The sequence below is a fragment of the Nuphar pumila genome, chromosome 15 (assembly GCF_984573655.1).
Source record: "Nuphar pumila chromosome 15, dmNupPumi1.hap1.1, whole genome shotgun sequence".
NCBI lineage: Eukaryota > Viridiplantae > Streptophyta > Magnoliopsida > Nymphaeales > Nymphaeaceae > Nuphar > Nuphar pumila.
In genome coordinates this window covers 88,740,682-88,764,678 of record NC_143263.1, presented here as the reverse complement: position 1 = coordinate 88,764,678, position 23,997 = coordinate 88,740,682, and the positions used below count along the sequence as shown (strand labels likewise).

The window sequence follows — 23,997 nt, the reverse complement described above, 5'->3', positions numbered from 1 at the left end:
TCATCTTTGTTGTAAGTCATTTTACTGTTAAAACTTAAAACTATTTCTACATTATATAGCTTTTCATTTTTCCTCTACATATGGAAATCAGTGTTGACATAAGCAAGACATCTGGTTGATCCACCTGTGTCATGAGTCAAGACGAAAAAATTCCATTACTCCAGTCTTGCGGTCATGCACTCCTGAACCATGCAATGCCCTGGCTCTGAAGTGGAAATTGAAATTCATAGCAGTGTGAGCTCTGATATGTGTGAATAGTATTTTGCATGTGATTTAAACCAGATTGTAATTTGTTTGAGACTTCAAAGTTGTTCACTAAAAGGTTTTAGTTGCAGAAGGATTGGGATCTGAGTACCTTCTGAATATAAATGGTTTTAAATTTGAAGCCTTCACATAAATTTCCTGGTTTTAGTATGAAATAAGGATGGGCATAGATTTATTGGGATTTTCTTATTTATTTCCTATATTTATATTTATATACTCTGCTGAGGCTTCATGTATCCATGTTAATTTGTCTTTTCTTCAACCATGAATATCTTATTTTGCCTTGTGGAATTTCTGCTTCAGACGTTTTTGTGAGTTTCAAGTTTTCAACATATTCTCTTCTGTTAATTTTGGTTTTGTTTGGCTCAAGGGGATGCTTGAAGTGAAAGAGACATGAAGGAAAAGCATGATACAAGGAGAATAATAAGTATGGGGCATTGATCCAGTAGATAAAGTAAAAATGCATTCAAAACAAAGGCCCTGTTTGGATGTGTTTTTGTTTATTGTTTACAAATATAAATAAAAGCACATTTTGTAAAGTCTTGCCTTTATTGGTAATTAAGTGAATGTTTAGATCACAAACTATTTAAACTGCAATGAAGAAAAAGAGATAGTGATTAGTGGTAAGTTGAAGAGGATAACTAGTGTGGTGGTGGTGATGGTGGTGGTGATTGTGATGGTGGTGGTGGTGGTGATAGTGGTAATGGTGATGGTAATATAGTGGTGAAGAAGTGGTGGTGGTGGTAATGGTGATGGCAGTGGAATGAAAGAAAATAAGTAGTAGTAGAAGAAAAATATAGGTCCCCCTTCCTTTTTAAAAAAGGTGCTTTCTCTGTATATTTAAGAAAACTTTGTTAAAAAAACAAAAACAAAATAACAAAACACAAACACTTGCTATTTGCTAACTATAAGATATTTATTATTATTATTATTTTTCTACATATAATATAATGTATGTATTTAAATGCAATATCTCTAGATCATCGTAGGTGGAGCACGATTATTGTCCAGCTACAAATCAAATTGAGTACATGTCTGCATGGTGTCGATGAGTTGAAGCTGATGGGTGTGAGTTGTTTTGACTCAATCTGACACTGATAGATGTGATCTACTTGTTTTGTTTAGTGAAGGTTGGCCCTTGGATCACCAGATTCCGATGTGTGAACAAGCTTTTCCCATGATTCAAAAAATCAATGGCTGTAACTCTGTAAATGTTTTGACTCAAGAAAATATATTTTTTGCTGGAAAGCACGATCTAAGGGCTGATACTAAGCAATTTGACCATGTTGAATACATCTAGTGTCAGATTGAGTTGAAACAACTTGCACCTGTGTGTCGACTCATTGACAACATGTGGACGTGCGTACCGGAGACTTATGCTATATATATACTTGTGAAGTTATAGACTGACAATTATTAAAATATGAACTTAAAGATTAAAATATTTCAAAGATATATGATTAACTAAGAAGTAATTATCAACAGATATATGGTTAACAATGGACACTTTTAACATCAAGCATAGACTACACACTAGTTGGATCATATTGTAACATAGATAAGATGGGTCAAGTTCAAAACACAGTTGACCTTACCCAGTACCAACACAGGTAAGACATTGGTATCACACCAGTAAGGAGACCTGGTAGAAGTGTTAAATTATGTAAATCAAGCTTGTAATTTCATATATATATTATATATATATAAGGTAATACATATACATATATTATATATATGTATATGTATTTACCGATTATATATATAAAATATATATATTCCTATCTTTAGTCTTAGGGGTAGTTTAGGTATTTTACACATTCCTTTTACGAATATGTTTTGTATTTTCTTTTTCTTTTTCTTTATTTCATTTTTTTCTTTTTATTAAAGCATTGTACTTACCTTGGGAGGGGCCCAACACACTAGTCGTTGGACCCCCCTCCAACGGTCACATTTGTGACCGTTGGAGGGGCTTCAACGACTATGAGGAGCCCCCTTCCAAGGTCTTCTAATGCCCTATAAATATGGGCACTCCCTCTTGTATTTTTCTTAAGGGTGTTGGAGATTATTGCCCAACCTTTTTATTGTTTATGAAACTTATGAGTGCATTTGCACATTTGTGATTTCGTGATTTGTGCTTTTGAGCACAAGTGTTCCAAGTGTTCTTGGTGTGTGTATGTTCATACATTTATATCGTTCCATCGATTATAGTATCTTGTTAAAGATACTTTTACATGGTATCAAAGCCTCGTTGAAGAAGAAAAATTGCGATTTTCCTCCGTTTTGAGTATCTTGAAAAGCGTGCCTTCAAGCTTTTTGAGATTGAAGTGGATCATCTTCTTCGGGCAATATTTTAGAAGGCTCTTTTATCAAGAAAGACACGGAAAATACTTAAGGTACGTATTGTTTCTTGCCTTTTTTTCTCTCTAATGGGAGAAAAAGACTCCCATTTCTCTCTTGGGTTTAAGCTTAATGGCTCAAACTATCATATTTGGGCCGGTAATATGGAAGCCCACATTAAAGGAAAGGGGCTTTGGGGTTACATTCATGGGTCTATACCGGAATCGGAACCCCAAATCACCATCATTAAAAGAGGGGATATTAAGATCCTTGAAGGGGATGAGAGACAAAAGGCTCTTGAAGAATATTCTAAAAGGCATGATGATTGGGAAATGAAGAACTTCAAGATCTTATCTTGGATTTTTTCATCCGTTGAGACCAAGACAAACGCCAATATCATCAAATTTAAAAAAGCTTCCGAAGCTTGGTTGTATCTTGAGAAAATGTACACTTCAAGATATTAAGTGTCGTATGCTGGTTTGAGAGTTTGGGCCTGGATCCAGTTTGGGTCTGACCCAGACCCAAACTGGGAAATCATATTGACGTGTTTACTGGGGCACGCATGTAATTTGTAACTTCTCCAATTGTAACCTAATACCTAATGCTTAAATACATTAAGCCAGGCCACGATAATACATTAAAAAATATCGTCAGCCTGTGTGAAAAAAAATCGACTCAGCGTCTATCTTCTTTCTCCCTTTTTCTTCTCACCTTTCCCTCTTTTGCAGATCAGCCCAGGAGAAAACTGAAGTTCTAACATGGTATCAGAGCGTGGTTGGACCTAGGGCTCGGTGTTGATTCCAAAAAGGTATGACCTTAGAGATCATCTAATTTCAGTCAGGAAACCTTCCTTCTTCCCAATCTGGGTTATCGTTTTCTCTCTCAAACCACGATCTCTTCTTCTCTTCCAGTTTTTTTTTTGTAAGCACTGTCGTGTTTTTCATCTGAAACCCTATCTTGAAACTCGTGATTTCCTCTTTCTTCCTTCATCTGAAAACACGATTTCTTCTTTCTTTCTTCTCTAATTTTTTTTTCTCATTCCTTTATTGCTGATTAATCTGCAAATACGATTAATCAATATCTCTTGAATCGTTGCTCGTACTTTTCTTCCTTCTCTTTCGTTGTTGGATCTGTTTTTTTCATTCCTTTATCTGAATATTCATCGTTGATTAATCTGAAAACTCGGTTAATCAACGTGATCTGGCCCTTGTTCACGTGATCCGATATCTTGAATATGCATAGCATTGATTAGTTGTGCTTTGGCTTGATTCATAAATATTGAGTTGATAATTTGAGTATTCTCGTGATCTGGAAAAAAAAAAGAGAGGATCCGAGTTCTGTTATAGTGAGTTCTCTTCTGGACTGATTTTGAACAGTTACATTATCTTGAGTTTTAAGTAATCATTTGATTGCCTTTTCTTAGAGTGCTTTCCATTTTATATTCTCGTGTCTCGTTACCATGAATTCTTTTCCATCCCAGTCTGGTTTGTCATCAAACTTCCTCAGTCAACTTGTTTCTGAAAAATTAAATAACTCCAATTTCCTGACTTGGAAGAGGCAAATAGTTTCTTTTATCAGGAGCCAAGATCTCTTTGGTCATCTAGATGGATCAATTCCAGTCCCACCAGAGTTCATTGCAAAGGAGGAAACAAACGCTCATGAGGCTGCATCTACTCATCGTGTTCGCAACCCGGATTATGTCTCTTGGATGAGAAAAGATCAGGCATTGATTGCCTACATCACCTCTACTTTGTCTCAGGAAGTACTAGTTGCTATCCCCGACGACTGCACAACGATGGAATTGTGGAACAAGTTGACACAGACATACTCTCAGATATCTGAGGCAAGAGTTTTATTCCTCAAGCGAGAATTCCAGCTTCTTAAAAAAGGTGGTCTATCTATCATGGATTACTTGAATAAGATGAAGATCATTACAGATCAATTAACCATTATTGGATGTGAAGTGCCGGACAAGGATAAAGTGCAACAGACATTGAATGGTTTAGGCCCAGATTATCATGTATTGGTGACATCATTATTGTGCTTGCCCGTGCTTCCCACATTTGAAGACCTCCGAGCAAAACTTCTACAATACGAAATGTCATTGAAAGGCATCACTGAAGATTCTAGTGCTCAATCTGACTCCCAAGATGTCTTAGCTACTGGGTTCTCCTTTGGTCGTGGACGTGGAGGAAATGGCTTCAGAGGAGGAAGAGGTCGTGGCAGATTTGCAGGTCCAGGTTTGCTTCCCACACCCAATATGTCGTTCAATTCTAATGCAAAGAACCAAACTCAAAGAGTTGTCCCGACATGTTACCTGTGCAATAAAAAGGGACATATTAAGGCAAATTGCTGGTTTAATCCTCAAAATAAAGGCAAATTGCAAAACACTGAGAGCAAGAAGGAAGATAATGTTACCAAGTCTGATGGGGAGGTGAAACAACTGTTGCTGGCCGCACTGTCTGGGTTACACTTGAAACAGAATGATCAAGGATCATGGTATGTTGATTCAGGAGCAGCGACCCATGTTACAGGCGATGTTGGTAAGCTCTCGAACTCGGTTTCTTACTTTGGTAAAAATAGTATTGTTACTGGAGATGGATCTCACCATCACATTTCTCACATTGGTAATGCAATCATTCCTTTGTCAAAATCATCTCTCAATTTGTCAAATGTTGTTCATGCTCCTAACATAAAAAAGAACATCATCTTTGTGTCTAAACTTGTTGATGATACATATTCTTATGTTGAATTCACTCCCTATTCTGTGTATGTCAAGGATCTTCAAACGAGGGAGACATTCGCTGAAGGGGAGCGAAAAGGAAATATGTACATCTTCAAGGAAGATCCACTTGCGCATACCAGTCCCGTCTTGAAGCCCTTATTGAAGTCTAAGTCTTTTCAATCTGAGTTATCTAAGTCAGGTCCTGAGTCTGTTTTTAGTCTTTCCAAATGTAATAAGCCAAGTCTTTGGCATGATCGTCTTGGTCATTGCAGTTATTCTTTTCTTGAGAAACTTGTATCAAGCAAATTAATTCCTAAATCAAGCTTAGCCCTTGAGATCAGTAATAAAAAATGTCCCAGTTGTCAGATGCATAAGAGTCATGTACTTCCTTTTGATTCTATAAATAAAAGAGCTTCAAGATCCTTTGAAATTGTTTATTCAGATGTTTGGGGTCCTGCACTCGTATGCTCTTCTTCTGGCAGCAAATATTATCTCATCTTTATTGACAGTTACTCTCGTTATACTTGGATATTCTTTATGAAGCATAAGTCTGAAACCTTTTCCATATTTCGCAACTTTCATGCCTTTGTTTGAAACCATTTCTCTACCAATATTTTGCATTTTCATTGTGATGGAGGTGGTGAGTATACATCGAAGGATTTTACTGATTTTCTCCAAAGTAATGGAATAAAGCGTAGAGTGTCTTGTCCACATACACCACAACAAAATGGGGTCGCTGAGAGAAAGCACAGGCATATTGTTGAAACTGCCATGAGCATGATGCACGACAGTAATCTTCCCATTAGTTTGTGGACAGAAGCATTCCATTCAGCTGTTTATATTATAAATCGTCTGCCTATGACAGTTTTGCAAAATAGTTCACCATTCTATTCTCTTTTCGGCATTCAACCCGATTATAATGCTCTGCGGGTGTTTGGATGCATTTGTTATGTTCATATTGATGATTCTCTCAGGAACAAATTCCAACCAAAGGCTTCCAAGTGTAGATTTGTGGGATATGCTGATGATTATAAAGGCTATCGGTGCTATGACCCCATGACTAAGCGTATTAGGATTTCCAGGAATGTTGTGTTTGACGAGAATAATCTTGAAGATGTATCATTTAATACTAGTCAAGGGATTCCCAGAGAAGAAGTTTATCATCCGTGGATGAATGCAGAATTATATGCAGATACTTATGGTGATTGCTCACCTCAGTGTTCTCAAGAAACAAACTCGGCGGACCAAAATAATATTGACTCAGGCCAAGCATGCTTACCTCAATCTGGGGATCAAGTCGGTGGAGCTTCATACACTGAAGAAGGGGCAAACCCACAATTGCACCCTATTGAAAAATTTAAAGGGTATGTGTATGTGCGAAGAGAAAAAGGTACTCCCCCTGCTCCTCACATTGGATCAGATACTTATATGCCTGTTGGAAACCTGAGGAGTTCGAATAGAATCAGACATCCTATTGACAGATGGGTCAGCTACAATAATTTTTCTATGGATCTTCAACTTTTTCTGTCTCAGGTTGATAAGCATGATGAACCTATAGGGTTTCATCATGATGTGAAATCAAACAAATGGATTGAGGCCATGAATGAAGAAGTGGAAGCGCTTCATGAATGTCAGACATGGGAAATTGTTGCCAGACCTCCTAACAGAAATGTTGTTGACTCCAAGTGGGTTTACAAAATCAAATACAGACCCAATGGCACTATAGAACGATACAAAGCAAGACTTGTTGCAAAGGGGTTTACATAAGAATATGGTCATGACTATGATGAGACTTTCAGTCCAATGGTCAAAATGGGGACAATAAGAATTATATTGTCTTTAGCCGTCAAACATGGATGGACATTGAGTCAGTTAGATGTCAAAAATGCATTTCTTCATGGAGACTTGAAAGAAGAGGTTTATATGGAACAACCTCCAGGATATGCTGAGGGAGACCCGAGCACATATGTATGCAGATTTAAAAGAGCCATATATGGTTTGAAGCAGGCCTCACGCTCGTGGTTTGAGAGTTTCTCCTTAGAAATACAGAGGCATGGGTTCTGTAAATCTTTCTTAGACCACTCCTTATTCATCTTCAAGGATAAAGGCATAACCACCTTGTTGTTGATATACGTTGATGATATTATAGTTACAGGGAACTCCATGAATCACATTGAAGAAATAAAAAGGCTATTAAGTCAAAGGTTTAAGATGAAAGATTTGGGAGATTTGCGCTATTTCCTTGGAGTCGAGGTAGACAGGAAGGATGGTTACCTGACCTTGACACAACATAAATACACGCTAGATTTATTAAATAAATTCGGTATGCAAGACTGCAAGCCTTTGTCTACACCGAGTGTCTTACATCAAAAGCTCAGTTCACAGGATGGAGATTTGTACCCGGATCCTACAAGATATCGAAGTGTAGTTGGCATGCTTCAATATCTTACCTTTACTCGCCCTGACATTGTTTATTCTGTCAATCAAGTGTCGCAGTTCATGCATGAGCCACGAACAGGGCATATGGATGCAGTCAAGAGGGTGTTGAGATACTTAAAAGGTACTATTGGAGATGGGTTGGTGTATCAGAAAAGTTGAAAAAAAGAAGCATGCATGATGTCATGGTCTACAGTGATGCAGACTGGACAGGAGATCCTGATGAAAGGAGGTCGGTTTCCGGATATTGCATCTTTCTCGGGGAGAACCTAGTATCCTGGAGCAGTAGAAAACAAAAAGCAGTGGCTAGATCAAGTACTGAGGCTGAATATCGATCAATGGCTGCTGCAACTGCTGAAGCTACTTGGACGAGACATTTGTTGAATGAATTGGAAGAACAAATTTCCAAGTCTATTTTATTGTATGACAATCAAAGTGCCATTAACATATCCTTTAATCCTATTTTCCACAGTAAGACAAAGCACATTGAGATAGATCAACATTTCATTCGACAGAAGGTTGAAGACAAAGAGATTGAACCTCATTTCATTTCTACAGAAGACCAAGTGACAGATTTGTTTACAAAGGGTTTGACGAAAAACAAATTTTGGTTTCTGAAGAACAAGTTGTCCATGGTTCAAGACCATGCACAACTTGAGGGAGAGTATTAAGTGTCGTATGCTGGTTTGAGAGTTTGGGCCTGGATCCAGTTTGGGTCTGACCCAGACCCAAACTGGGAAATCATATTGACGTGTTTACTGGGGCACGCATGTAATTTGTAACTTCTCCAATTGTAACCTAATACCTAATGCTTAAATACATTAAGCCAGGCCACGATAATACATTAAAAAATATCGTTAGCCTGTGTGAAAAAAAATCGACTCAGCGTCTATCTTCTTTCTCCCTTTTTCTTCTCACCTTTCCCTCTTTTGCAGATCAGCCCAGGAGAAAACTGAAGTTCTAACACAAGAGACTTATCTCACAAGTACTTTCTCCAAAAGAGGGCTTTAACCCTTCAACAAAATGATATGACCATTCAGGAGTACTTTGCCGAATTATCCTCTATTTGGGACGTGCTTGCCATCCTTGAACCAAAATGGAGTGGAGAAGTTATCGAATTAAGGCACAAACAACTTGAGGAAGACCGGTTCTTCAATTTTTTAAACGGTCTTAGGCCCGAATTTGAACAAGTTCGGTCCTCTCTTCTTTCCGCTTTTACATCTCCCTCCCTTGAAGATGCTATCACCAAGCTAAGTGGTGAAGAAACCCGTATGGGGATTAGCAAGAATAATCCTAGCATTCTTATTACCTCTTCCACTCAAGAAGATGGTGAATTGGTTAATGTCGTGTCAAGACCGGGGAATAACGTGAAGACCTATAAACCTCTTCATTTCAAGAATCAAGGAGGAAATGATCGGTATGGCAAAAGGGACTATAGCAAATTAACTTGCCACTTTTGTAAAGAACCAGGACATATCAAACCTATATGTCCTAAATGGAAAAAATTAATTGCAACGGCTATGACATCCCAAGCAGAAGAACAACCATCATCAAGTGAACTTGCCACTTTTGTAAAGAACCAGGACATATCAAACCTATATGTCCTAAATGGAAAAAATTAATTGCAACGGCGATGACATCCCAAGCAGAAGAACGACCATCATCAAGTGAGCCTCTTTCTCTTCAACAAATCGTAGATGCTTTGCAACCTCTTCATAAGGGAGGCATTTCCGGAGCCACTATGTCCTCTTCTTCCCCCGGTAAGACATCTTGGCTTTTAGATTCCGGGGCATCCTTTCACATGACCCCAAGTACTTGCTCTCTTTCAAATTTTTCTAAAAATTCTCTTCCATCCTTTGTCTCAACTGCGGATGGAACACCTCTTGAGATTAAAGGAATGGGCAATTTTGAAAGACAAGATTTTTTTGTTCCAAAAATTCGTCTTATCCCAAAACTTAATTTAAATCTCCTTTCCGTCTCCCAACTCTCGGACCATGGTTGCGATATAAAGTTATCTTCTAATAAATGTTGGATACAGGATCGCCAGTCCGGGAGATTGATTGGGGAAGGCTCTAGAAGAGAAGACCTCTACTACGTTGATTTTCTTCAAGTTCCCAAGAGTCAATTTTGTAATGTTGTTCAAAACAAAGATATTCATGTATGACATAAGAGATTGGGTCATCCCAATATTGTTAAAATCTCCTATTTTCCTTTTATTAAACATCTTTGTAAAAGTGATTTTATATGTAATGAATGTATTCTTGGGAAAATGAAGTGTTTGCCTTTTTCTCAAAGATCCATGTTTACGACAAAACCTTTTGAAATTGTTCATTCTGATGTATGGGGTCCGGCTCCTGTGATGTCCAAGGGAGGATTTTCATACTATGTGATTTTTGTGGATGACTACACTAGGTTTTGTTGGATTTATTTCCTTAAACATAAACATGAAGTTTTTTCAACTTTTAAAAGTTTTCATATGATGATTCTAAATCAATTCAATGGATCCCTAAAAATCCTTAGGTTCGACTCTGGAGGAGAATACCTCCCAAATGAATTCAAAAGTTATCTTGAAAATTTTGGTATTCTTCACCAAAAATCTTGTCCGAAAACCCCCCAACAAAATGGGTTAGCCGAACGAAAGCATAGGCACATCATTGAAACAACTAGGACCTTACTCATTTCACAAAACATTCCAAAGAATCTCTAGGCTGAGGCAGCCCTTACCCCTGTCTATCTGATAAACAGACTTCCATCGAAAAATTTAGGCAAAATTTCTCCTTTTGTAAAATTATACTAGAAGGAACCTGATTATAGCAGGTTAAGGGTCTTTGGATGTAAATGTTTTGTTCTTACTGATAAGAATGACAAACTTTCTTCTAAGGCCATTCCTTGTGCCTTTCTTGGCTATTCTGAAACCCAAAAGGGTTTTCGTTGTTATGATGTCAAAAGTGATAAACTATATGTTTTCAGAAATGTGAGTTTTTTGGAAAATCTTAGTGGATTCGAACGTTGTGAATCTCATAATGAGAATGTGCACTATTCTTTTCTATTTGATTCACTGAATAAAGACGATGATTCTAGTGATAATGAGTCAGATCAAGGTAACTCAAATGAATTTGAAATTGAGGAAAACATCCCCTTGCTTCCTTCATCACATCAACATATTGATGAAGGGTTACCTAGAGACCCTATCACCTATACTCATAGAGATCGAAACAACTTTAGAAGTGCTCTTGAAAGGTATGATGATACTGGTCCAAGTGCTCCTCAGAACGAAGTAATCCCTCGTAGAACCAAAAGAAGTAGAAAGACTCCTAGGTTTATTTCCTATGACTCTTTTTCACTTAAATATAGAGCGTGTCTTAGTGCCATTCATTCTTATATAGAACCTAAAATTTTTGAAGAAGCACAAAAGTACCCTGAGTGGATTAGTGCAATGGACAATGAACTTGAAGCTCTGAGAAAAGCTAAAACTTAGGAGTTTCAAAATCTTCCTAAAGGTAAGAAAACAATAGGGTGCAGATGGGTCTTCAAAGTAAAGACTAAAAGTGACGGATCCCTTGAAAGATATAAAGCTCGATTAGTCGCAAAAGGATATAGTCAAGAGTATGGTATTGACTATGAAGAAACTTTTGCTCCTGTAGCTCGTATGGTCACTGTTCGATGTCTTATAACCATTGCTTCTATCAACAAATGGAACATCTATCAAATGGATGTTAAAAATGCTTTTTTAAATGGTGATTTAAACGAAGAAGTTTATATGGATGCTCCACCTGGAATGGAGACTCCCAAGGGAAAAGTGCTTCGTCTTTAAAAAGCAATTTATGGCTTAAAACAAGCCCCCAAGGCCTGGTATGATAGGTTTAACTCTGTAATGATCGAAAATGGATTTGTTTCTTGCTTTACTGACACTGCTCTATTTGTTAGAAAATCCAATGCAGGGATTGTGATTTTATTATTATATGTTGATGACATGCTCATCACTGGGAATGATTCTAACGGGGTTAAAAGTATAAAATCTATCTTGAAAGATAAATTTGAAATGTCTGATTTGGGTTTCCTAACTTACTTTTTGGGGATTGAAGTAGCATACTCTCCTAGAGGATATTTCTTATCTCAAAGTAAACTTGCTTCTGAGATCATTGATAGGTCAGGCGTTACAGATGAGAAGATTTATGAAACTCCTGCAGTAGTAGGGGCAAAAATGAAAATTGATGATGGGGTTCTTCTTTCGGATCCTACACCCTAAAGACAGCTTGTAGGATCTTTGATGTATCTGAGTACTACCAGACCAGATATATCTCATGCAGTTCATACTGCAAGTCAGTTTCAGCATGCGCCTACATCCGTTCACATGAGTGTTATCTTGCGAGTCGTAAGATACATAAAGGGTACTCTAAATAAGGGAGTTTTCTTGTCCTCTTTATCCGATTTAAAATTGATTGCTTATACTGACTCTGATTAGGGAGGTGACCCAAATAACCGTCACTCCACCACTGGTTTTTGTGTATTCTTAGGAGACTCACTAATTTCGTGGAGATGCAAAAAGCAACAAAAGGTGTCGCTCTTCTCAACTGAAGCTGAATATCGTGCTATGGCAACTACTACCATGGAGATTGTTTGGATTCATCAACTGCTGGAAGACATAGGGATCACAATTGAAGGGCCCACCAAGCTGTGTTGCGACAACAAGAGTGCAATCTACATTGCGAAAAATCACACCTTTCATGAGCGGACTAAACACATCGAAATGGACTGTCACTATGTTCATGAAGCATATCTCCGGGGAGTCATTGATCTTCCTTATGTCACATCCGAATACCAGTTGGCAGATTTCTTTACTAAAGCCTTGTGCGCTCCGCGGTTCAACTTCTTTCTTGGCAAACTATCGGTCATCTTGCCCTAAGTTTGAGGAGGGGTGTTAAATTATGTAAATCAAGCTTGTAATTTCATATATATATTATATTTATATATAAGGTAATACATATACATATATTATATATATGTATATGTATTTACCGATTATATATATAAAATATATATATTCTTATCTTTAGTCTTAGGGGTAGTTTAGGTATTTTACACATATTCTTTTTACGAATATGTTTTGTATTTTCTTTTTCTTTATTTCCTTTTTTTCTTTTTATTAAAGCATTGTACTTACCTTGGGAGGGGCCCAACACACTAGTCGTTGGACCCCCCTCCAACGACTATGAGGAGCCCCCCTCCAAGGTCTCCTAATGCCCTATAAATATGGGCACTCCCTATTGTATTTCTCTTAAGGGTGTTGGGGATTATTGCCCAACCTTTTTATTGTTTATGAAACTTATGAGTGCATTTGCACATTTGTGATTTCGTGATTTGTGCTTTTGAGCACAAGTGTTCAAAGTGTTCTTGGTGTGTGTATGTTCATACATTTATATCGTTCCATCGATTATAGTATCTTGTTAAAGATACTTTTACAAGAAGTACCCATGTTACATAAGGGAGAACCTATATTGGATGCAAATGTAATTAGTTCTTTACCTTATTGGGTCTAAGATCAAATGCAAAGTTTCCTAATCAGATTTGGATCTTTATTTTATTTGGTTACTTCTAATTTTTGTTGGACTTGACCTTGAAAAACCCATTTCAAACCCAACCTTTCGAATTAGATGCAGAAAGGGATTACCAGGTATTGCTAATCAAAGTGATTTTTTCTAAAACATTCCAGAGAGCAAACACAATTAGTTATTGCCATTTGAACATGTGTGGAAGAGTGTTGCACCCTCCTCAAACTTTGGGGGAATCGATTTGGAGCTTGGACTTGAAGGGAGCCCCGAGCTAAGCAACAAACAGGTACTCTAAGCTCAGCCTAACAAAAGTGCGAGGATCGTGCTTGCTATTCTTAACCTTTTGAGATTGGGTTGGACGTGTTTGGGGTGCAGACCCCTACTGAACATAATGGAGTAGAGGTTTAAGGGTAATCGTGCTTTAGGATTTAGGTGGTTCTGGGAAATGATCTAAGGGAACATGAAAATTGAGTAGGCTAAAAACGGTCCTAGAGGCTAATCAGGAGAGAGTTTCGGTTCAGATCTGATATGGACTAAACCAGGGGTTTGCTGGACATTTAAGGATGTGTGTCAGGGTTAGCATAGCTTGTTGGAGGTCAGCGATCATAAAATAGGTCGTTGGGAGGCTGGGATGCTCAAACGGTAAAAACAAGGCTTTCAGGTTAATCGGGTAGATGCGGTTTTGGATATAAGGCTATGAAAAACAGGATAATGCAACCTAAGATTTGGTTACAGGTCTAGGACACTAGTATCATAGGTATAGAGGGCTGGTTACCTGAGTTAGGCTTCGAAAATGGCAGTACAATAGAACTACGACTGTAGAAGGTTTCAAACGACTTTTTCGGGAAGTGTAGCCTTCCTGAATCTCTAAAAGGAACTCGTGAAGGGTTTGAGCCCTTTGCATAGGCTGGATCTACTACTACACAAGTTGTGCCAGGTGAGAACAAAAAGAGAGAAAAGAAGAAGACACCAAGGAGGTAGGGATGTCCAAGTGAGATGAGAGATGTCCAAGTGAGATGAGAGAGAAAGAAGGGCATAAGAGGGTAGTGGCACGAGAGAGAGAGAGAGAGAGAGAGAGAGAGAGAGAGAGAGAGAGAGAGAGAGAGAGAGAATGGCTAGGCCTTGGAGAAACTCAATATTATTCAATGCTTAGTATGGCTCCCCAAGACCTCCTTATATAAGAAGAGCTTGAGTTGAGTCCTAATTGCATAAAGAAACCAACTAATTTAGGAATCCTTTTTAGCTAAGGACCTCTTACAAGACATCCTATAGGACTCTCTAGCATATCATACCTGCCTAGGTATACCCCACTCCTTAATTGGCATGCCTTCTAAGCTTGACATGTGTCCAACTTCTCCTGCTTTTGATTGAGACTCTGGATCTTTGACTTGTCCACCATTAGAGAAGCCATGTCAACTGCTACATCATCAACCTGGGATCCAAGCTATGTTGGTCGACAACCATAAAGCTTTAGAGGTGGCGTTTGAATCCTGGGCACTGGATCTGAATCTATTGTCATATTTTAGACTGTAATAGATCTATCGCGCTCTAACGTACCTTGCCCTCAAGGTCCAAAATCAGAGAAGATCCTTTTTAGGTCAAACTCTCATTCCCACATGACAATGTCTTTTCCCGCACTATTCCACTTTATAAGATGTTTTCGCATCATGTGATTGTACTTGCGAAGGCTCTTGGTCTTCAAAATCCCAATGGACTGGGGGCTTTCGGTCCTCATCATGGGGAGCTTCTAGTACTTCTGGTGGCTCACCATGGAATGGCTTGAGCCAGGACATGTTGATCACAGGGTGTATCTGTACCTCATTGGGCAGGGCTAGGCAGTAGGCTAGCTTTCCAACCTGCTCTTCGATATGATACAGATTGAAATACTTCGACAAGAGCGTATGATAATCCTGTTCAAAGAGGGTCTTTTGGCCTCTGGGCTTCCTCTTCAACCAAACCCAATCTCCTACCTGAAACGACCTGTCTAAACGATCTTTGTCATAAAACTGCTTCATACACTGTTGGGCCTTGGCGATATTCTGCCTCAAGATAGCGAGAATCCCATCCTTGTTCTCAAGTCTCAAACAACTTTTGGGAGATACAACACTCTTGTGCTCATAGGTCATCACCAACGTGGTGGAAACCCGTACAATGCCTTAAAGAGAGTCATTTCAATAACTTAATAATAACTCGTGTTGTAGGCATATTCCACCCATAGAAGGAACTGAAGCCATTTGTGTGGGCAATCCCTCACAAAACACCGAAGATATGTCTCAATTGCCTTCTTCAGAATCTCCATCTAATCATTTGTCTTGGGTGATGGGTTGTACTATGGTTCAGTCTGCTACCACTCAAAGCGAAGTAGGAGGTCCAAAATTGGTTCATGAAAATCGAGTCTCGGTCACTAACAATGCTCATGGGCAAACCGTGGAGCTTGACCACGACTCACGAACTGACGTGCGACCAACTCAGCAGAATACTCTTCGGGCAGTGGGATGAAGTAGAGTTGTCAGTCGGGGAAGCGAGTCACTTTCAAAATTTTAAGAAGCGAAAAGCAAGGTTTTAAAACCCGTGACTCGGAACTCGACTTGTTCTTTATTGACTCGTGACTCGGCGGGTCAACTCGGTGACTCGGACCGAGTTTTGTTAACTTTTGATTTTAAAAGAAAAACAATATATAAATTATCATTTAAACATATAAAAGTTTGTAGAATGACTTAATTACTAGTGTAATTGATTAATAAGTAAAATAACATCAAGTAAAACTATATCTTACTTATAATTACTCATCTAATAGCAAGAAATCGAACAACCAAGCAAAACAATAATTCAATATTTCAATAGAAACAAGCCCTAAAGTAAAGTTAAGTTAAAAACTTACAAGAGTAAGAGTAAAAACTAAAGTAAAGATAATCATACTTGAGCAATCTGCCAATGCATCTCAGCAATCAACTTTCGCATCTCAGCAATAACCATACTAGACCCATGGCCATATAACAAAATTACAAAGTTCATAAGTATAAAGTTAATGATCATAACACAATGACAAAATCAAATTTCAAACATCCAAAATTCATCCACTTTTACAAAATATGATATCTCAATTCTCAAGTCAAGAGTCAATGGCTCAAATCTCAAATAGAGGCGAAGTGCTATTATTTGGAACTTCATTTGAATCAATTCTTGAGTTGGAAGTAGAAATTAATGGCTGAATTGGAGTACTAGGGGTTGTATTTTCCCTTGCATCATCTTCAACTCCATCACCACCTTTGTCATCAATAAGATTAGCTTCTTCAATGTTTTCAACTTCCATCTCCAAGTCTCTTAAGAAATCCTTCATTCAATAAAATATGACACATTTGAGTTAACATGCAATAGAGAAAGACAAAAAACTAAATTAAAAATTTTTTAATCATGTTAAAATATCAAACAAACTTTTACGGTTTTACCTCATCTTCATCTAAAACTCCTTCTTGCATGACCCATTCATCCATTGGTGTTTACAAATATATATTGTCCAAAGAAATTGGGTCAAGACGTGTTCTCTTTAATTGCTTTTCTCTCAGACGTATATTATAATGGACAAACACTAAGTCATTAAGTTTCTTTTGAGCTAATCTATTTCTTCTCTTAGTGTGAATTTGATCAAAGGTACTCCAGTTTCGTTCACATCCAGATAAAGAACATGTTTGACTAAGTATACAAATAACATTTTTTTGAAGATCGGGGGCATATATTCCATGCATTTTCCACCACATTGCTGCATAAAGCCAAAACACACAAAAATGAAAAGTTGATTAAAGAAATATTCTTTTGCACAACACAACAATAATGTTAAAGATAAATCACCTGGCTTATGCTCATCTCTAGTCATAACAGCTATAGAAGTACCAAAATCTGCGCTTGCGTCTTCAAATAACTCAAGTTGCTTGCATGCTCTTACTCTAGTTGAAATATTTGGCTCCAACTTCTCAATACATTTAATTAAACCACGCCTTACTTCAGGATGCTTTGTGAATTACATAAAATAGTGCAAATAGTCAAATACATTAAATTGATAAATGATAAAAGAAAGTTCATATTCAAAATTTAAAATAATTAATAAAAAGATATAAACAAATACATACCTTAGAAAATTGTGGACTATAGTGGTATTTGGGATTGAGATAGTATGCTGCTGCATAAAGAGGGTGATGAAGTTGATTTTCCCAACGATTGTCAATTATTTTTCAATAAGGTTTATACTTTTTCTCGTCATTGTCATGAATTTATTTTATAGCCTCTTTGGCTCTATCCATAGCTTCATAAAGATAACCCATTGTAGGATTTTCTTCTCCATCGACCATTCTCAAAACTTTGACCAAAGGTTCTATAGTTTTAACAGTTGATTCTACGACTCTCAAAAAATTACTATTCAATATAATATCCTCCATCTCTTTTTCCTCAGCAAATGATGAATATTTTGAATTGTTCCATTCATCTGATGCCATCATTTTTCTAAGACCACTTTAATGTTCTAGCAAAGATTGAAGCATGATAAAATTAGTGGCAAATCTTGTAGTAACCGGTTTTAGATTTTCTTTCTTATTAAAAAATTGAGTCCTCATTAGGTTCAAAACAAAAGTATGATTGTAGATGAACTTCGTGATCCTTTTTCCTTTTTCCACACATCCAGCTATGCTTTTTATCTTAGACAAATCTTCAAGCATGAGATCTATGCAATGAGCTGCACAAGGAGTCCAAAATATGGTTTTCCTCCTATCCTCCAACATCTTTCCAACTGCTTGATAGTTGGCTGCATTATCTGTGATTATCTGTCATTTTTTAATTTCAAAACATTATTAACATACTAGACAAATTATAAATATCAATGTTTAATAGAAAATTACAAAAGAACAGAATAATATACCTGAACAACATTCTCTACCTACTGTTTCCACCACTTCATCAAATAATTTTAATAAATTTTCTCGTTTCTTCACGATACTTGTTGCATCAACTGATTTCAAGAAGTAAATGCCCCTTGGACAATTAACCAAAAAATTTATCAATGTCCTTTGTATTGCATCTTTCCAACCATCAACCATAATAGAACAACCCATTTCAGCCCAAGACTCCTTGTATTCTTTGAAATAATCATCAATTTTTTTAATTTCTTCTTGTAACAATCTTCCAGAAATCTCAGATGAAGAAGGCGGCTTCAATCCCATTCCTACTGAGGAACAAACTTCAATCATCTTCGTAAAGTAAGGAGAATTGGCTGCATTGAAAGGAATGGCTGAATGATAAAAAAATCTCGCAATAGCTGAACATAACCTATCTCTAGCTTTTTTATCCAAAGCTGCTTTTATTTCAAGTTGTTTCATTGATGGAGACCCTGCCTTCACTTGAACAAAAGCATCAAGATTATGCTTTGGGGCATCATTCATCAATTTTTTTCCCTTTATATATCTTTTCTCAGAAGACTCATCACTTTCATCTGACAAGTCCATATCATTATCATTTACTTCAACAAAGGAACCAATCTCATTTACAATATTTCTCTTATATAATTTGTGTTCCTTAAATGACTCCAAATTCTTACGAATTTTTTTTCTTACAGATTCTTCGACTTTGTCACATGGTTCCACCTCTCCTTTAATACCAGCAAGATGATACTTAAGTTTATTAATGCCACCACTCATTTGTTTTGTACACCAAGTACATTGTACCCTCTTCTTTTTTTTATCAAGTGGTAAACTAAAATCCCACACAGGGTCCTTTCCTTTAATGAATGTTATTAGAGTCCTTGAAGATCCTTATTCTGACATTTCTTTGATGATTTGATAAATCTAAAACTGTTAAATTTGAAAAGTTAAAAACATACGTACGGTTAGTAGATTATGCACAAACCCACCAAGGAAAGTTAAAAGCATAGTGTCATACAAGTATAAAACTAAAACTATACATGGTACACTACATAATACACACAAACTGAACATTGTATATGCTCATCAGCATAAGCAAGTTATCATTTTTTTTTACTATTAACACTAGCACGATCAAGTTATCAACAACAAAAAAAACCATTAGTGCATGCTTCGTTGCCAAAAAAAATAAATAATGGATCCATGCTAATTTTTTTGTCAATTCTGTTTGGTTAAAATAGCGAAAGAAATGAACTTGATCAGCGTTCACACATAATACATGTACACATGTATCCATGTAATCATATTACACCTTTCCTTTGCCATTTTGTTTCCCTGAAAATACTGGTTGCTGAGATTTTACAAATGCATTTTTTGGTTAAAGTCATGACCATCAAATTGATACTGTTTGAGAGGAGCTTTTTCTTGTCCTTTTTGTAAAATTATATAAATACCCCTGGTGATGTACAATTTATGTAACCATGTGGAAGTTCTCAATGCAAAAATCCAGTGAACTTGTCATATATTTATTAAAGGCTGAGGAATTTGACTTGCAGTATTTGTGTGTCTGTGCCTAGTTTTCAATGTGTATCCCTGATAACAATTCAGCTCCTGAAGTCATCAGAATTTCAGTGTGCAGGGTTGTATGTGTACATGCATGGATATACAATATGTTTATCATATAGTGATTCAGATTGTCCTTGGACACAATTCCCCCAAGCATAAAGAGCCAAATGAAAATTTGGAATTTGATGGAAGGATTTGAAGTCACATGATTTGGTGTGGAGAAAGCAAGAACGTGCTGTAAAAATGAGCACCTTTAGTTTGGATCTCTTGGAAGGATGAAAGATAAATTTCATCGAATCAAAAGCAAAGGCATGATAAATTAGCATGCTTTGAGACAGTATCGATAGCGTGCGCCTTAGTACCTAGAGCGTGCGCCTCGTCTGTGAGGCGTACGCTTCAAGTACTAAGGCGTACGCCTCGCCTGTGAGGCGTACACTTCAAGTACTGAGGCGTACGCCTCACAGGCGAGGTCGCAGCAGCCGAAGGACCACCTTGAATCCTTTACAAAACTCGTCGGAAAATCTTGTCGGAAATTATCACAGCGGCAGAAAGAAACACAAAAGGGGAAAATTTGAAAAAACATACCTGGTGGCATCGAAAAATCTCACCGATGCACTATTTTTGCTGGAGAGGACACGTCGGATCTGCGACGATGCCTTACTATTCAATATTCATCGTCGATGTGCCTTCGTCGGTGTCACTGTTCACGCCAGAGTTACTGTTCGCAATGCAAATACAAAACGCAAAAAAATAAACACTGTTCACGCCATCGTCACTGTTCACGCCGGAAACTCCTTTCCGGCGTCGCTTTTCTTGCCGGAGTTCTCGTCGGATGGCTGGAGCTGCAGCCACACCTTCTCCGCTTTTCCTCTCTTCAGTCGAGGGTTGAACACAATGAACAGTGAAAACCTTAAGGGTTTTCGACTTTTCGTTAACAACTTAAAGGGTAAAAGAAATAATATTGCAAAAATGCCATTAACACAAACCATCTGAGTTGTCTGATTATATTTGACCCATGACTCGTCCCGAGTCGCGCGAGTCCTCCAGCGAGTTTTGTAAATCCGAAAACGACAGAACTCGCCCAAGTTCAACGTGACTCGTGACTCGACCGAGTCAGGCCGAGTCAAGCCGAGTCATGCCCGAGTCTTGGCAACCCGAGTATGCCTTACCGGGTTGACTCGCTGGAGGGCCGAGCCGAGCCGAGTCAACGAGTTGACTCAGCGAGTTTTTAAAAGTTGGCGAAAAGCGTGGGATGACTTAGAAGCGAACTAAGAATAGTCTCAGAAGCAACCTAGAAAGCAAACCGGAAGTGACTTAGGAAGCGAGGTGAAAGCAAGGGGGGAAGCGAAAAAAGAGAAAAAATAAAAAATAAATAAAAATAAAAATACAAAAAAAGAAGGGAAAACAAGCTTCCCCTAAATGGGAAGGCATGCTTCCCAAAATTTTTTGTCTCTTCCCAGTACATTTCGAAAGCGCCACGTTTCGCGCTTCTAAAATGCGCTTCGGGGAAGCGCCCTTCCCCATGCTGTATGGCGCTTCTGGTAACATTGGGATGAAGTGTGCATACTTGGAAAATCAGTCCACCACTGTCATGATCACTTCCTTCTGCTCACACGCAGGTTGGGCTTCTACCAAATCCATGGATATGTCCTGCCAGGAACGCTCGGGAATAGGCACCGATCATAACAACCCAGGAGGTTTGATAACTTTGTATTTGTTTGCCTGACATACCAAATACTTCTGCACATAATCGCAAACATAGCCCTTCATACCCGACCAATAAAATAATGCTTTCAACCATTGGTATGTCTTGGACACTCCTCCATGTCCAACCTAAGGAGTATCATGAACTTCATGCAAAAGACCAACCCCACTCTCATGCTCTGGTTGGGCAAAGCCTTGTTCATGAATGTAATGGGTTGTTCTTTTTGCGAGAGGATAACACCAACCCCACTCTCACAAGTGTCAGTCTCTACCACGGATAACTTGGAGAAGTCAGGCAAGGCAAGGCATGGACCGGGGCCCGACATGTCGCATCCTTTAGCCTCTCAAAAGCATCTATGTCCTTTTCGGATCACGCGAACCATAGTCTCTCACGAACCTTCTATAGTATCTGGTTAGGCTTAAGAACCATAGCCCTAGCACTATGTGCACACACAAAGTTAATGTGCACCTACCTCAAAAATCATTGTTAAAATATGTATTCGTATATATATATATAAAATACCCGATAGGGGTATTTATGACTTTTCATATAGTTGTTTTATAAAACAACTATATTTCTTTTAAATTAGGTTTTTTTAATTCTTTTTATTTTTTATTTTTCTTATTTTTGTAAAAACCAAACAGGGGCCCCACCATAGAGTCGTTGGGGCCCCCAACGGTCACAAATGTGACCGTTGGGGGCTCTCAACGACGCCATGGGAGCCCCCTTTTGGGCTCTTCTTTTGAGGCTCTTGGCCCTCCTTTTTACCTTGATTCAAGGTATAAATAGGGGTGACCCCCTTTGTATATTTTCATGTTTTTGAGAGCTCTCTCTCTCAATAAAGAGGCTTTTATATTTAGTGCCTTTCTCAAGGCTTGTGTATGTATTGTCCCTTAGTGGACTTGGCTATTGTCTCTTTTGTTTGTTCATTGTAGAACATTGTAAGTGCTTATAACACTCTTTACATTTCTGCATATCTCATTACATGGTATCAGAGCCACTCGGTTCTTAGAGGAAGAAGCGTGGTACGTATACTTCTCATCTATTGTCTCCCTTCTTCTCACTTCTTGGTGGCATTATGGAAGCAAAAATCGACCTATCCTTCAAACTCAATGAAAATAACTACATATGTAGTCATCGGTAATGGAGAACAACCTCAAAGGCAAGAAACTTTGGGGGTATGTTATGGGTTCCTTTTCGGAACCTAGATTAGAGCTCACAAAGATCGAAGGTGGACAAGAAAAGGCTCTTGAGGGAGATGCTTGCCTCAAAGCCATTAAAAATCATCAAAATGAAGTTGAAGATTGGGAAAGCAATTACGCAAAAATCCTTGCTTGGTTCATGAACAACGTCGAACTCAAAGTATGTGCTAATATAGCTAAATTTCGTCTGGCCAATGAGGCTTGATTTTTTATGAAAGGTATGTATAATCAAAAGGATCTTGCAAGAGCATATTTTTTGCAAGAAAAAATTAGAACCACCAAACAAGGTGATTCAAGTATTCAAGACTACTATAATGCTTTAAACCCACTATGAGATGAGTTGGCTCTTTTAGAGCCAAAATGGGTTGCTATGGAAGATGACAAATTAAGACAAAAGCAAATGAAACAAGATCGATTGTTTTAATTCTTATTTGGGCTACATCCCGAATTTGAGCAAGTAAGGTCATCACTTCTGCATAGATCCGCCTTCCTCCAATAGAGGATGCTATTGCCGAAATCACTCAAGAAGAAACAAGGCTTGGCATGAGTAAGAATGTTGATGAAGTGCTTGCCGTTTTCAAACTCGGCAATAATGTAAAAATCTATAAACCCCCCCACTTTGGTAAATAAGGAAACTACAATGGAGGAAGAAAAATGATTGTATGTCATCATTGCTATGAGTCGGGTCACATTAAACCCGCTTGTCCAAAGCTCAATGAAACTTTCAAGCCTAAGGTGACCTCTCTTGAAGAATCTACCACCAAAGAAGATGAAGGCAAGAATGGTGACCTCAAAGAGACCCTTGGTCAAATATCCATAGCTCTTCAACAAATCCTTAAAGCTACTTCCTCCACATCGGGTGCGGCCATTGCATTTACATCATCACCTGGTACGTACTCTTGGATCTTAGACTCTAGAGCATCTTTTCATATGACCCCTCATGAAAATGCTTTAGTCGATGTTTGCACCAATTCAAAAGGCTCTTGTGTTTCTACGGCCGATAGAACTTTTTTGAAAATTTCTAGTATTGAAACTCTAAACTGCAAAAATTCTCAAAATCTTTTTGTTCCAAAATTAAATTTAAACCTTTTTTCAGTCTCCCAAAATTGTCGACCATGGATGTGAAATATCTTTCTCATCTAATGGTTGTTTTGTGCAGGATCTTCGGTCCGGAAAGCGGATTGGGTAAGGCCATAGGAAGGGGGACCTCTACTATATGGATCACCTAAACATTCCTATAAACTATTTTTGTTCTTATGTCCAAGAGAAAAGTATTGAAACTTGGCATAAAAGGCTTGGTCAT

General features: G+C 38.0%; 1 protein-coding gene across 1 annotated transcript in view; it reads left to right on the top strand.

Moving 5' to 3' along the window:
• The window catches only part of LOC149815931 (Survival protein SurE-like phosphatase/nucleotidase), a 56,791-nt gene that overhangs the window by 14,760 nt on the left and 18,034 nt on the right, over positions 1 to 23,997 (top strand). The window lies entirely within an intron of this gene.